Source organism: Crocodylus siamensis, chromosome 3 (genome assembly GCF_052110815.1).
Source record: "Crocodylus siamensis isolate JL-2025a chromosome 3, ASM5211081v1, whole genome shotgun sequence".
In the NCBI taxonomy this organism is placed as follows: Eukaryota; Metazoa; Chordata; order Crocodylia; family Crocodylidae; genus Crocodylus; species Crocodylus siamensis.
The window spans coordinates 10,543,990-10,558,910 of NC_143397.1; the positions used below are offsets into that span (position 1 = coordinate 10,543,990).

The window sequence follows — 14,921 nt, forward strand, 5'->3', positions numbered from 1 at the left end:
ATCAAGAGAAACTTAGGCTGGATATTAGGAAACACTTTCTCACGAGGAGGGTGGTGAAACACTGGAAAAGGTTACCCAGAAAGGTGGTGGACTCTCCATCCTTGGGGTTTTACAGGCCTGGCTTACCAAAGCCCTTGGCTGGAATGACCTAGTTAGGGATGGTCTTGCTTTGAACAGCGGGTTGGGCAAGATGACCTCCTGAGGTCCCTTCCAACCCTCATTTTCTATGATCCTCTGATTCTTGGGGAACTTGCTTGCACTCCAACAATTACACTTAAGCACACCACTCACAATAGAGATACTAGTCTCCCCCCCCCCCCCCCGCTGCCCCACCATATCAATGTATTGTTTCCCTTTGGTTTTCAGTTCCAACCCCCGTAATAGTTATGCTAAAGGTATGTTGTTTTAGAGGCTGGTTTCATTCAGGTTTATTTGTATGGTTGTAATTTAAATGTGGTTTCACTTATTGTGCTAAACACTGGGCAGTCTTCATCATGCCATGCCTCATAAAAGCGCTTCAAAATGAATGCACATAGAAAGCTGCATCAGGTCTGCCCTAGCTGCCCCCATACGGCCCCAGAGCAAGAGATGCAGGTGATCATGAAACCTTTGTTACTTCTCCTGGCAGTTACTCCTTCCAGATTTGACCCCCTTGCTGAATTTAATTCATCAAATAATGGACAGGCTTCATTAAAGTGATGAAGACAGAATTGCTGCCAGTGCCTGACTTAGTGACAAAACCACGGCAGTAAGAAGCCAAAAGAACACGCTTGGCCTCTGACAAAGCATCTGTGTTTTAAGGGGCCTATACATGACTTTCCTGTTTATTTCCATGAATTGATATTCCCTTTGGCATTCTGGGTATCCAGAGTTGTCACTTTAGGACACCACCAGTTCTTGACAGACATGACAGCAACATCTCACTAGATTCTTCTTCAGGTATTTTCACATCGTTTTATTTTCTTTCCACTCATGCTTGTGCGATCCACGTTTTGTTCAGATGAACATTTGTGGAATGTAACAGGGAGGGAGGGACAGTTTGGGGGTAAGATCCTCTTCTGGGAGTCACTTCATCTATGTAGGTCTCACTTCCCCCATCCGTAAAACAGGAAATACACTTTTCCGTTGTACAGGTTGGCTGTGAAGATAAATTCACTGTTTGCCGGTATGCGTTATTACTCGTACACTATGGTGATTAGAGCCAGGTGTAAATAAAATGCCAAATCAGGCCTGTACCTAAGATTTATTCAATTATGAGTGGAAATTTGCTTTGGGGTTAAACAAGCCACACAAAACCAAAGTCGATTGTAACAGTAAGGAAAGTGGCGCTCAACCTTTTTTCCATAGTACGATTCATCTTTTCTTACAGGGATTCCCCTCAGCCCACACTGCCATCTAGCCAGGATCTATCTGAACCTGCCTCTCATTGATCAAACTAGGAGATGGGTAAGTACTCATGATGACTATTTGTGACACCCCTCCCTTCCCAATTAACAACCCGGTGGCGAGAATGCCCAATAAGAAAACAAAACTCATTTCTTGTCAGGTAAAATAAGCGTCAAATAGAAAAAAAAAAGATGCTCACAGAAGATAGTTCCTTAGCCACCCAAGCCATGTGTAGACAAAACAAGAGGTATGTGTGCACGACACATAAAAGCAGGCTAAATGCTTTTGCATTGCTTTAACTGGTGTTGGTGTTTGCCCAACTCGGCAGCGTGTTGCACAGTAATCCTAGCCACTGTAGGAAATTGGGCGGCATAATGTACCTTAAATGAGTTGGAGAGCAGCAAACTAAAACTCTTTCGAGGAGCTTTAATTTGCTGCCCCTACAGCCGTGGAGCAAAGCACCAGGCTCTGTGCAGCTCTGCGGCTTTGCAGGAAGCCCTGCAGGCAGCCTGGTAGCAGCCTGGGAAAGCAGCTCTGCCCAAGAAAAGTGGTGAGGCTGATCTCCACCCCCCCCCCCCCGGAGTCTGCCTGCCTGAGCTGTGTGGGGGGCCTGGTGCTTCCCGCCGTGGCTGTGGTGCCCCCCAGGACCACCCGAGCCGGGTGTCTGCAGGCGGGTGTTGGCTGGGGGGCCCACCGCTGCCACGAAGGAAATCACTAGCTCCCCCCTCTGCCGCCCAGCCCAGGGACTGCTCCTCCCACTGGCAGCTCACCTTCCCCTCCCTGCCAGAGAGGCAGGTGAGTCAACGGGGTGTATGCACGACAGGTTTTAATCAGTCCTAAATTGAAGCAGTGTTTTTTAAAACCCACCGCTTCAATTTAGGGCTCCCATTTTGTCTACACACGTCCTTACAGGCACAAAAAAGTTCTCGAGGTTTGTTTGGTCCATTTTACTAAGTCCATGCAGTCAAAGGCCAGGGGGGAATCATTTGACCATGCACTGTGACCTCCTGAGTAATGTAGCCAAAGGTTTTCTCCCAATTCCCTGTGTATTGAGCCCCATAACTTGCTTTTGGCGAAAGCCTGTCTTCAAAAACATCATTCCACCTTGGTCTAGAGACTTCAGTGGGTGAGAATGCCCTCCTCTTCTTTTCTGTATAATGAACAAACTGGTAAAATTGCAGCCCCTCTGTGGACAATTTGTACACTGGCAAATGTGCTAAATTCACCAACTCGGTGAATTTGTTCTGTGTTGCTTGGTTAATGTAGGTGTTCTGCAAAAGTGTTTTCAACCACTCAAATGTCAAACCATTCCCTTCACAGCAGAGAGTGAGTGACAGTGTAGCCCTTCCCTTCCCCCAAATGCCTCTTCCCTCCTATAATGTACCATGTACAGGTGGAAGACAAGTGCCCTATCTTAAGCCAGAAGCCATGTATCAGCAGGGTGTTCCTCTGCACAAATGGGTTTATCCACTGTCCATTTATACCATGCAAAGGGCCTCCAAAATGAGTGGGCAATAATGTAAAGTACTACAGGCGTGAAAAGGTTATTATGTTAATGTGAAATACAGGGTTATATATATTTGACATGCCATTCTACCCACATGTAAAAATGCCATATGTTTTCTTGGGCCAAAACAGGCAAAGTAATGTAAATGTGAACTACAATGATATCTTGCCCATATGCTATGAGTTTTTTACTGGCATTTAAAAATCAAGTGTAATATATATATATTTTAATTGTGGATCTTATGCAAGAACATGTTCTCAAATGCGTTAATAGCCACATTTCCATGATATTCATAATTCATGGCATGGAAATGGCCTGGAGAAACAGAAACTGCCTGGCTCATCAGATCCTGCCGCACAACACAAGTTCTTAGGCTACCCGTGTTGAAAGCAGAACTGTTTCCTCCTCTCTCTCTTGCAGCCAGTGCCCAAGGCAAAACTATGCAAGTGTCAAACTCCACAGTCTTGGAGTGCTAAAAGAGAGAGAGTGTGTTCTGCCTTGGCAGCTCAGGGAGGCAAGAAATCAAAATGATGACCTTGTCATTGTAATCAGGCTGGTTAAAAGTGTGCAATCTTATTCCCATTACCATCCTTGGTACCTATGTAAACATTCAGTCTCTGCAGCCATGCAGTCCTCAGTTGTGAGCCTGCCACATCTTCCACACCAATCAGGCTAGGGAGAGATATTGCATTTGTCCCACACCTTGTGCCTCTGTTTGTCCTGGAACAAAAACATCCCAGGACTGGTGTGTACATGCATCCCCCTTCTAATTGGGATTTAGTGAGCAGCTGAATGCAGTGCTGCTTTTCTCCCATTGATTCAGAAATGCAATCCCAGGAGAAGTGTGCAAATGTATTTTGCTGTATCCTGGGATAACCTGTTACTGTATCTTATGGAAAAAAAAAAAACATTTTTAGGATTTGCCCTGGGACAAGAGACATGGATAGTTATAGTTTGCACATTGTCTCTGGATAAAACCGTTTATCCTGAGATAAATGAGACTTCTGTTTGCAGCCTCAGAGATGGTGTCACTCAATATGCAACAGGGAGCTCACAGCAGAGTAGCTGTGTAATCTCCCCTGATCCAAAGCACGTTGAGGTCAATGGAAAATTTTCCAGCAATTTAGGATCAGGCATTCTAGGAAATGATACTGGTGGTTTAGAAGAGAAGTAGAAGTTGAAATTTCATGAATTTTGAGTTCCCAATACTATTTGATGGGCAAATAGCCCCTGCCAATCTTAGCAAGAAAAAAAGGGGAGGTTTTGATGTATTAGAAAGTAGACATTTTTCAATATATTCTCATTTTTCCCCCCAGTTTCTCAAATGTCTGTCAGATTCTTTTCTGCTGTCAATGGTTTTCTTTTAAGGACTGTGTCATTTAGGACAGGATCAAAATTGAAAGATGAGATTCAAGTTCTCATTATTTGTGTAAACTAAAATTCCATAGTGTGATTTTTTTTTTTATCTTTTTTGCAACTGAAATAATTTTACTTCCATAATCCTAGTTAAATTCAGTGACTATATTCCTTTTTGTTACAAAAAAAATCTTTCTTCATTTGATTTTTTTCCCTTCCTTTCCTTCTAGAAAGTCGCTCGAAAAATCTGCTGTTTTGGTGGTGAATTTACTAATCCTGGTTTATAATCTGCAAAGAGCTGTGGGATACTGTGGGTACATCTACACGTTGCCATAGAGTAATGTTGCTACAGCTCCATGCTTTAGTACTTCCTTCTGGTGCAGTAACTCCCTGTACTGTGCCGTGCAGTTTGATTTCACAGCTACTTCACCGTAGCGGCACACTAAAATGCGGGAGCGCGTCACTATGGCGAAGTGGCTGCTGATAACGTGTAGACTCACGTGATCGCTATGTCGCCGTAGCTCACCATACGGCAATGTAGCATACTGCTACGGCAATGTAGGGCGATGAAAAGAATGGCACTCCCACTTTTTTTACCGTCATCAACTGAGGTCTGTGGAAGCCATTATTCTCCCAGGATAAGGCAACCATTTTGATACTGGGTTTCTTTTTGGGGGAGAAGTTGGCCTTTCTGTTTGTCAACAGTGCTGAGGTTGCCAGAAAGGAGGGAGGAACCTCTGAATCCTGCTTTTGTTTTGCCACATCAGCAGCCATGTCCTCCTCTTGTAATGCAAGGTGACAGGAGTCAACTTCAAGCACAGCTCCTCTGCAGACGATTAGACATCAGTAGCATTTCCAGCACCTAGTTGCTTCCTACTGCAGGACCCCCCTTGCGCCCCTTCTGCTATGTCATGAGCACACAGCCTTCTTTTCGCTGCAGTGGACACAATGGGCTGTGACACCTATCGTCTCAGTAAAGAGCGGTCTCAATCAATAGAAAAAGATGTCCCTTAGAGCCTGCCGATGGGAAGATAAGCTGCCTCATGTGAGTGCAAAAGGATTATTTATATCAGCTCCACATAAAGTACTTGTATTCAGGAGTACGTTACCCTTCGTGCTGTTCTTCTAGCCATACTGCTGTGCATGAGGCTACTCCATGGGTAACAGGTTGCTGTTGTGTGCAACGGCTTCTTCTTGAAGAATCGAACTCGTGGCTTTGGCCTGAGGTTATTTTAGCCCAATGGGAAATGGGATGCATTGCTCATCTGTCATCTTCCAAAGCTGTCTCCACAGCCCTGGCCTTCCTCAGCCAGTGGTAAAGAGGTTAAGTTGTGTAACACCTACTCCCGTGACCTGTGATATAGTACCATATGTGTCTCTTACCCTAGCTTTATTTGTCTCCTTGTTCTCTTGCATGCCTCAGCTGTTCTTCAGAGCACATTAGAGGGTTGCTGTCTTTAGTCACCAATAATGCATTAATACATTCCTTCTCCTATTACCTCGGACACTAATTTGGTGGAATTGGATACTGACAGTACATTGATGTTGTTAAGGTTAATGACCCAGAGATTTACAAGAGAAGTCACATTAGAAGTCAAATTGATTGTAATAATTGTTTCACTGAACAGTGTCAACATTAAGTACAGTATGTTGTGCCATGCTAGCTCGGAGAGGCCCGTTGGCTGTTAGATTAGCTGTGATACACAATGTATGCCCTTTTAAAATAATCTCGCTTTGAAACAGGCTCCTGTCCATTAGCTAGATATGGCTTTAATAGTGGAGACCCAACACGTACCAAAATATGCGGGACTGTGTTTCTAGTCTGTGAATATATTTCCTTGTAGGGAGATTATATATTTTTTGTGCATGTAACTACCGACACAAGCACATCCGCAATGAATGACCTTCCTGGTCCTCATGAAGGAGTGGGCTAAAAGCAGATTTTGGTGAGCTTGTTCCTTTTGGCTTGTGTTGTGAGAGAAAGCAGAATTCCTAGGTGGGCATCCATTGACTCGCATGTCTGTTGGTCAATACAGAGATTCGGTAATCGTGATGTTTTAGATATTTAAACTGAAATACTTGGAATGACACATTTTCTTCTTCCTGGCTTCCTTGTCTTTCAACAGAGACTGAAGGGTGCAAGTCTGAGGTCTCTTTGCCTAGGTGCTGTACAAACCCATATAGTCCCTACACTGAAGAGGTAATGGCAAATTAAGTATAGCCAGGAAAAATTCAGTATTGACATTACATTTCATGCTTTTCTACCTCTTTTCTCCTCTTTCTTTTTTATTTTTCTCTCTATCGTGTCTCCTTTTTCCTTCGTTTTTCTTTCAGCATTTGATTTCCTACTGGAGTGGATTACCAAGTGGTAGAGTCGTCAGTAAAAAAGTACTGGTCATGACCGTCTTTTTTGGTTCCAACAAAATAATTTTCTAAAAATGAAATACTTTTTATTTTTATTGAAAGATTTTTTCAAACTTTTTTTAATGTAAATCCCCAAAGTGTCACCAAAATTGGATATTTTCAACAGATATTTCAATTGTAATATAAACCATTAAAAAAAAAAATTGTGACCATATAGGTTACTTTCACCTTCATCAGCCTCCATCCCTTCTCCTGATCCGAGGTTGTCAATCCTGGGATCAGGTTGTCTTCCTCAGTCAGTAGCCTGGCTTTCAAAGGATCTGAGATGACTGCAACTTATGTAGACTTCAGGAGTATTTGGAGGTGAAAAAACATATCTAATATTTGTATTCAAGAAGATAAGTTCACATAGGTAGCCTTCAGTGTGACTCACTGGTGTGTATGTTGTGTAAATCTGTCCCTGTGCCTGATCCACAGAGTAGATGAATCCAGCAATCTCACCAAGAAGAGCTGAACTGTTTAGCTCCTTCTGTCATAGCTTCATCTTTTCAGTGCTGCACCCACACCTAAATACAACATTGGCCCGAAGTAGCGCATTTACTTGACTATAAGATGACCCTGATTATAAGACAACCTGCCAATAATTAGATTCTATATATGGAAAAAATGAATACATTTGATATAATTTTCTAGATATAGAATATTATTATTGCAAGTTTATCTTGAATTTATCAATCTCCCACTGCTACAGCGAGGAAAATAAATCTGGGGGGTTAGGTAGCCCCTTTGCCCTCCACCACCCTCCCAGCAACGTCTTCCCCCCTGTAGCTCCTTCCCCTCTCCTTACTATCAGACCCTGTTCTCCCTAAGCACATGGAAGTAAAGGGAAAATTGAAAAAACTGACATTGAAATAAGCACAGCTTTAGCAACTTGCATATCGTACCCATACACTTAAGTCACCCAGAAATGATGCATATTACCTTTTTTGAAACTGCTACCAGTCCTTGCGCAGGTCCCCCATAAACACACTTTTAAGCAGCACTTTAACACATACTTAGAGAAAGTACAAACTGCATGGCGATAGTTCAAAGCCAAAAGGCTTATGATTTACCATATAGTTCATTGAGCTGGACCCCAGAAGAGTCAACAGTATTTCAAGCCACGGTGACTCCACAGCACCACACTACTCCAGAAATCCCCAGCAAAGGATTTATGTACAAATTAGCACCCCCACACATGACTGGAGCCAGGTGTTCTTGTCCTGAATCCTGAGATCCTCCAAAAATTATATGCAGATGAGGCAAAGGGCAACTTAGTCTGGTTTCATCTCATGAAGGATGGGGCCACAGTAATCTGGAGCTAGACTAGTGGTGGCAGATGACAGAACAAGGAAAGATCTCAAGTTGCAGCAAGGGAAGTTTAGCTTAGATATTAAGAAAAACTTTCTCACGAGGGTAGTAAAGCACTGGAACAGGTTATCCAGGGAGGTAGTGAAATCTCCATCCTTGGAGATTTTTAAAACCCGGATAGACAAAGCCTGGGCTGGGATGCTGTAGTTGTGGCTGGTCCTGCTCTGAGCAGGGGGTTGGACTAGATGTGACCTCCTGAGGTCCCTTCTTCCACCCCTCATTTTCTATGAGTCTAATCATATGTGACAGGCTGAGAAAGAGAGTGACAGATGGATCTGGGTGAAATGCTTGAGGCTCCATTTGGTGATGTTCATCAGACACTTAAGGCTGCTGAAAAACCAGGAATAATTAGAAATGAGAAAGAAAGGCACAGCTCAGCTGTGGGAGTGAAGAGGAAGTCGAAATGTGTGCAATGTAGTGGATCACCATGACTTGAAGAAGAGTTGGTGCTAAGGGGACTGTGCTCATTGGGCACTGCCATATGTTTTATTCAGATGGGTTGCACTAATCTATCCTTGCAGTAGCCAGTAGAGTTAAGGTATGCTTGTGGATTTTGAGTTGGAAAATATTTATTGCATTAAGAATAATAAGGAGTTATAATGGAAAGTAAAGTTTTGTAAACCCAATATGGGGAATTTTCTTATTTAACTTGGGAAGATGTCAATGTAATTTCAACTAGACAATGGAGTTAAGTGATGTTTATGTACATTGAAATGAAGAAGGTTGTTGCTTTTATGTGTTTTAGGGTTTTGTTATGATGTTTTGTATAAGAATAAAAAAGCCAAAAGAGTCTCCTCCCTTGCTTGCTCCAGGGGTCAAGCCAAACTCGAGGGCATCTGAACCCCAAGCAAGTAGGATGCCCATGAAAGGTTTTGGAAACACCTGAAGTCCCAGGTGTGGGTGGAGGATGTTTGCTGGTAGTACGGCCACTTATGGCTCTGGATTCTTCAACGTGGAATTAACTTTGGCTAATTTGGCCTCGGATAAAAAATTAAAACAAAAAAAAAAGGATGTTTCTATCAGTATGTTTGCCATGTGGCCCATGTAATTTATAGTCATGCTCAATGTTCGCTGTATTTAATCAACTTCATAGTTTCCATTACTCAGCACATGCTGCTTTTAGCAGCAGTTCAAAGGTAGGCAATGCATTTAATACAATTTTTTTGTATGCAAATGTAAGATGAGGGGCTTTTCCCCCATGTTGACTGGAGGGGAAAAACGTATATTTGAGTAGATCTCTTCTTCTCTTTTCTTCAGTAGTCCCTTGCAGTTGAGGATGCTTGTCTTCCATGAGTGTCTTATCTGTGGGTCCAAAGATGGCTTATGAGGCCAAACCATATTCAAGTAAATATGGTAATATTGACAACATGTAATGAAATACTCAGGTCAATAACAAGCCAAACACTCTAGCTGTCTTTGTAAACTATGCAAAATACAGTAATTTTTAGGTTTGACACATAAGCTGAGGTATTGCTTGTGAAATGAATTTTAGGGGCCTCGTGGGCACTAGAGCACGCCTAACAAAATGAAGCATCAAGCTCTTGCAGGTTACACAGGGCTCCTATAGACATGCAGGGAGTCAGCTCCTGTGTGCTGGAAATCCAGTACGTCAGAGAAAACTCGATTAGTTGGGTCTGCTGGAACACGGAAATGACCATGCTCCAGCAGGCTCTGGCATCATGTGTATCAGCCTCCCCCTGCTGAAAAATGGCATGGGGTGCTTTGACCTAAGCTTGTTTAATGAGTTTTAGTTCAAACCACCCTGCCACCATTTTTCACTGTGGGGGATGCTGATACACGTGATGCTCGTGCATTTTTAATTATCGTGGCTCGCTAATTGAAGCACCCCCTCTGTGCTTCCCAGAGCTCGTGTAAAAATACCCACAGGCATTATTTTGCCCTCTCTGCTCAGGGTCAGACCAATCACTGTATTTGGGGTCAGGAAATACAGTCAAATCAGTATGAACTGTTGCGGGTTTTGCCTTCCTCTGTAGCCTGGGATGGAGTGGAGGGGGGAGGGACATGGACCTCCACCTGGGATCTCTTGTGTGTATATTAGCAACCTTTTATAGAAGCAGGACATTGGCTGCCATGGTTCCCCTGATTTACCTGTGACAGATTAGGGTAGTATGTCTTGTTGTGTCAGAATTGACTTTAGTTTTACTAATAGATTAGATTAAGGATTTGTATAGGGTGGTTTGGAGAGGGATGATCCTGCCTCCAGCAGGGGTTGGACTAGATGACTTCTGAGCATCCCTCACAGCCTTACTTCTCTACGATTTCTACTGGACACTTTCCTCACTTGAACTCCTACTTTGCACTGGGATCAGAGGAGGATCCTGTTGGTTAACTTGCTTGTTTTTTACATGCTGAAGCCTAAGGCCACTTTAATTAAAGTCAGAAGAAAATTTGAAAGTGAAGACAGCAAGAATAATAATAATCAAACTAAAAATAACTAGAAAAGAACAGTCCCAGAGAAACCAGAGGGACTGGATGTGTCACAAGCAGGGAATGTTATATGCTGTGGGAACCCAACTATTCTCCTTGTAACAGCAGCACAAAGTAATTATAAATACAAAGCACACTTCATTGCTTGCCGCACAATAGCAATGGCAATATTACTGCCCATTAGAGCTGGCTGCAGGGTGGGTAGCCAGGTTAGTCAAGCCTAGGGTACAGAAGAGTGGCTCCTTAGTATCTGACAAAATAGGATTTTGCCTGCAAAACCTCATGTCTCTGAACCGGTTAGTCTGGAAGGTTATACCTTACCCATTTTCAAAAACGCCATACTGGGAAAACCACAACTAAAAGGTTTGGCTTGCTGGCTATAGAACGGGAAGGCTCTTGTTAGTTTGACTTTATCCCTGTGGGCTGAAGAGCACCAGTCTCTCCAGGGCACAAAAGTCTCTCCTTGGCATAAACCTGAAGGTTTCTTGTATGGAGAACCCCTTACAGGACGATCACACAGGTGTCTTCATCTCCGTTTCAAAGATGTTTGCAAGAGAGCCATTGAAGGCAATGAACATTGAGCCAAATGAATGGGTGAAGATTGCTGAGGACTGAATCACTTGGAAACAGTCTATTCAATGTGGAATGAAGGTTTTTAAGGAGAGAAGAGCCCAACATGCAGAGGACAGAAGAAACCATAGGAAGAACCCCACACCACATTCAAGACTTAGATACAAACTTCAGCTGTGGTAAGTATGGAAGGGATTTTCACTCCAGAATTGAGCTTTACAGCCAAACTCACAGAAGTTTAATGGACTGATGCCTCACTTAGTGCAAATCTGTTGCCTTGGAAGACTGATGCCTTGCCTTGTCTTGCCTTGAGTCCCTGTGAGCAAAGAAAGAGCCATCATTCGTATGTTATCTCTACCACACCAAAATTTTCCCACAGAACATGTCAACTATACAAAGACGGTATTTTGTTGGTCATTCAATCCAACAGAAAATCCCTTCCAACCTCTACTGTCCACCTACAGTCCTTAGTCTAACATTAAATGACATATACAGTCTCTGACATCCTCCACTTCTGCCTTCCTCATCCCTCCCCATGCCATCCCCATTGGTTCTGGATACACATTTGGCAGTGTAGATTCTACCAAAATCTACCGTTTTACTATTTCCCCACGTCCTGCTTTAGCCACTTCACCTCCTCATTCCAGGACAACTTCATTCAAGCTGCTTATGTACCTCCTGGTTCAGGTCTCATCTCCCCGCAGAAGAAAACTATGGGCTGAAATTAGCCAGAAGCTCATTTGCTCGCTTGCTTTCTCCAGGCTGTCAACATGCCTTATATCACCCTTGTCAGATGCTGTCTCATTCAGTCTTCTGCCAGAGCTGTTAAACTTTCATCCACTTGACAGCTTCACTTCACTCCTTTACGGTCTCCCTGAGCCTTGACTCTCCAAACTTCCACTCATTCAAAACCCATGTCCTTGTCAGTGCTTAGGAACAGCTTTATTGCTATTCCTAGACTGTCCACTGGCTTCGCTTCTATTTCAGATTCTGGCATAAAACTTGACAATTCTATTTTAGGTCCCTTCATGTGCTCGCACACATTTCTTTACATTTCTCCGGACTGAATACTGCCTTCTCTCTAATGTATCTATAGCTCTCTAGCCTTATTACCTGCAAATACTATAATAATTCCCATCCCTTCTTAGACTGTGTTTTAATCCTATCGCCAGTCAGCTCACATCATATGGTACCAGTTGCCTTCCCTCTAACATTTATCAAATCTTAAGGGTGCAGACAAAAGAACAAGTTACAGCAAATTAACAGAGTGGACTTTACCATATATTGCCAGCTCTCTGGTGACTCGATGTATGCATACTCTGAGCACATGGTAATGGAAAGTTAAATCAGGGCAGAACAACCCATAGTGAAACCAGGCTAAGGTACCACAGTTTAGCTTTCAATTACAATGGGGTAAGAGCAGGCATACACGTGGATACTAGGGCTGTGTGAAGCTTCGGTCACTGATTTGATTCGGAGGAGATTCGGCCAGGTTCGGTGGCCAAATCGCCAAATCCAAATCAAATCAGGAGACCCTTTAATCTCTCTGAATTGAATCGGAAGCCTCTGAATCGATTCAGAGAGATTTGGAGAGATTTGATGATTCAGCCACAGACACAGCTTTATATGTTTTTTCTATGTACCTCGAGGTACCAGGTGCAGCTCATGAATGCTGAGATGGTGGGGTGGATGGAGCATCCCACAGTCCACTTCTGGGTCCGCTGCAGAGCATACAGGGGACCCCCCCCATCCCCCAGCTGGGCAACTGGTCCCTCCTGGGTCTGGGGGGGCTCTCAGGGTGCTCCCACGGCTGATCGCTGAGCCAGGGGAGCATGGGGGGGTCTGCCACAAACAGCAATGGGCCCCACACACTCCCGTTGGACACTCCATCTGCCCCACCATTTCAGTGTTCATGAGCCACTCCTGGTACTTTGAGGTACCGAGAAAAAGCATAAAGCTGTGTCTATGGCCAAATCACTGATTCTCCGAATCAGAATTGAATCTTCAGATTGGGCCAAATCAAATCGGGACAGTGATCCAAATCAGTGAATCAAATCACTGCCCCCCGAATCGGGCCGAATTCAAATCCAAATCAAACACAGCCCACTTCACACACCCCCAATGGATAGCATGGAGCAGCTAATGCATGATAGTCCCTGCTAATTAGCTAGAATTTTTCCATACCCTGCGAGTTTCTTGTTTCAAGATGCTAAGACTCTTCCTTCCTAGCTATGGCATAAATAGATAAAAATTCAGGTGGAAATAAACCATGAATTAGACTTGTATATTTGTAGAAGCAGCAGATGGAGTGTAAAGTGCTCGTTGTTATCTACAGAGCCCTCCGTAGTTTGGGACTTGACTTGGTTTCATGAATCCAGGCTTTGCTTCAATGTTCTTCCCCCAAAGTTGTTTGTCTGTGTGTATTTTTAATTGTTTGTTCCTTCATGTTCTCTGGCCAAAGGTAAGGAGTGGGAGACCATCCTAACTTACTGACAATGTAAGAAATGAGAAAAAGTGGCTTGAATCTGCTGCACACAATTCAACCCAACAAGCTTTGGAACAAAGTAGGGATGGGCCTTTTCACTGAAAATCACAGAGTACATTGTAATTATAGACTGCTATTTAGATATTTAGGAACTAGACAGAGTCTGATGTTATCACAGGGACCTCCTAGACAAAGCCATAGGGAACGTCAGAAGGCAAGGTATCCCAAACAGCTGAGTTTCAGAAAACATTCCCCAGTCTCTTTGCAGTTTCCCTGGGGGTGTGGTCAGTCCTACCACATCACTTCCAAATCATAACTACTCCATTGTCAAAGTCAAACTGTTAATTAAAGTGGCTAAGATACTATTAAAGAAAGGTTAGGAAAAAAGTAAAGATCATACGTGGCAAATCAGTTTTGGGGGCAAAAACATGCATATAGAAGTCCAGCGCGACACTTGAAGTCATCATGAAAACATACCTAGATGCCTATAGCAGAAGTCCTTTCAGGGTCAAATGATTTCCTTGGTACAAGTGATGGGCTTGGAAGCAAGCTATGTTTTGAACAGTTAAAACTTATCCTTGTAATGTAGTAGTGGATGGGCTTGTATTTCACTGACATCTCAAATACATTCATTCACTGCAAGCTTAAGACATAAACATGGCAGTAGAAGACAATGAAATGCACAGTCCACTGAGACTTGATCAGCAGAACATGGAAGGAACTCGGACTGACAAGCAACTCATAGATGTCAGAACAGATTCTCAATGGAGCACACCACCAGAAGAACCACATTGAAAGCAGTATCCTGTCATCACAAGAGAAATTCACTCTCACTCCAACATCAAACCATCTGTGAGTAATAGATACATTTGTACACTAGTAAGATAGAAAGGAGGATTCTCCCAGACCTGGAGTAATATACCTCATTTCTCAAATTATATTGCATTACATATATATATATGTAACCTTTCTGCCAGGCACCAGTCAGCAGCAAGAAGGACTGGTTTCACATTTAGGGGTACCCCATAAATTGTATCAGTGGCTTGAGAAATCTAGCAACAGTACATTGACTGGGGCATCCCATATGAACATATGAACAAAAACCCCTCCTTCCAAACAGTGTAAACACAAAACCCAAATTTATTACAGAGGAAAAGCAAAAACAAAAAAACACAAAAGAAAACACTAAATATAATTTTAAAACACTATTAACTACAAAGCAGTCTATAGGTAGTACCCGCTTGGGGGAAGCATCACCCATACCCAGGCAATCTGGGACTTGGGACTCCCCAGTGGGTACTTCCAGGGGCCTGCACCCCTACACTTGCCCTTCAGCAATAGGCTGGAGAGGAGGGACCACAGCAGAGGGTCCAATGAGCTGCTTCTTTGGTTCAC

The 14,921-nt window shown here is 43.3% G+C and overlaps 1 long non-coding RNA gene across 1 annotated transcript in view; it reads left to right on the forward strand.

The window, feature by feature from the left end:
- The first annotated feature begins 1,412 nt into the window (after window positions 1-1,412).
- LOC149867973 (uncharacterized) overlaps window positions 1,413-14,921 on the forward strand; it is a 354,972-nt gene continuing 341,463 nt past the window's right edge. The window contains exon 1 of the long non-coding RNA XR_016441136.1: window positions 1,413-1,446. This is a non-coding gene — a long non-coding RNA (uncharacterized LOC149867973). The remainder of the gene's footprint in view (window positions 1,447-14,921) is intronic.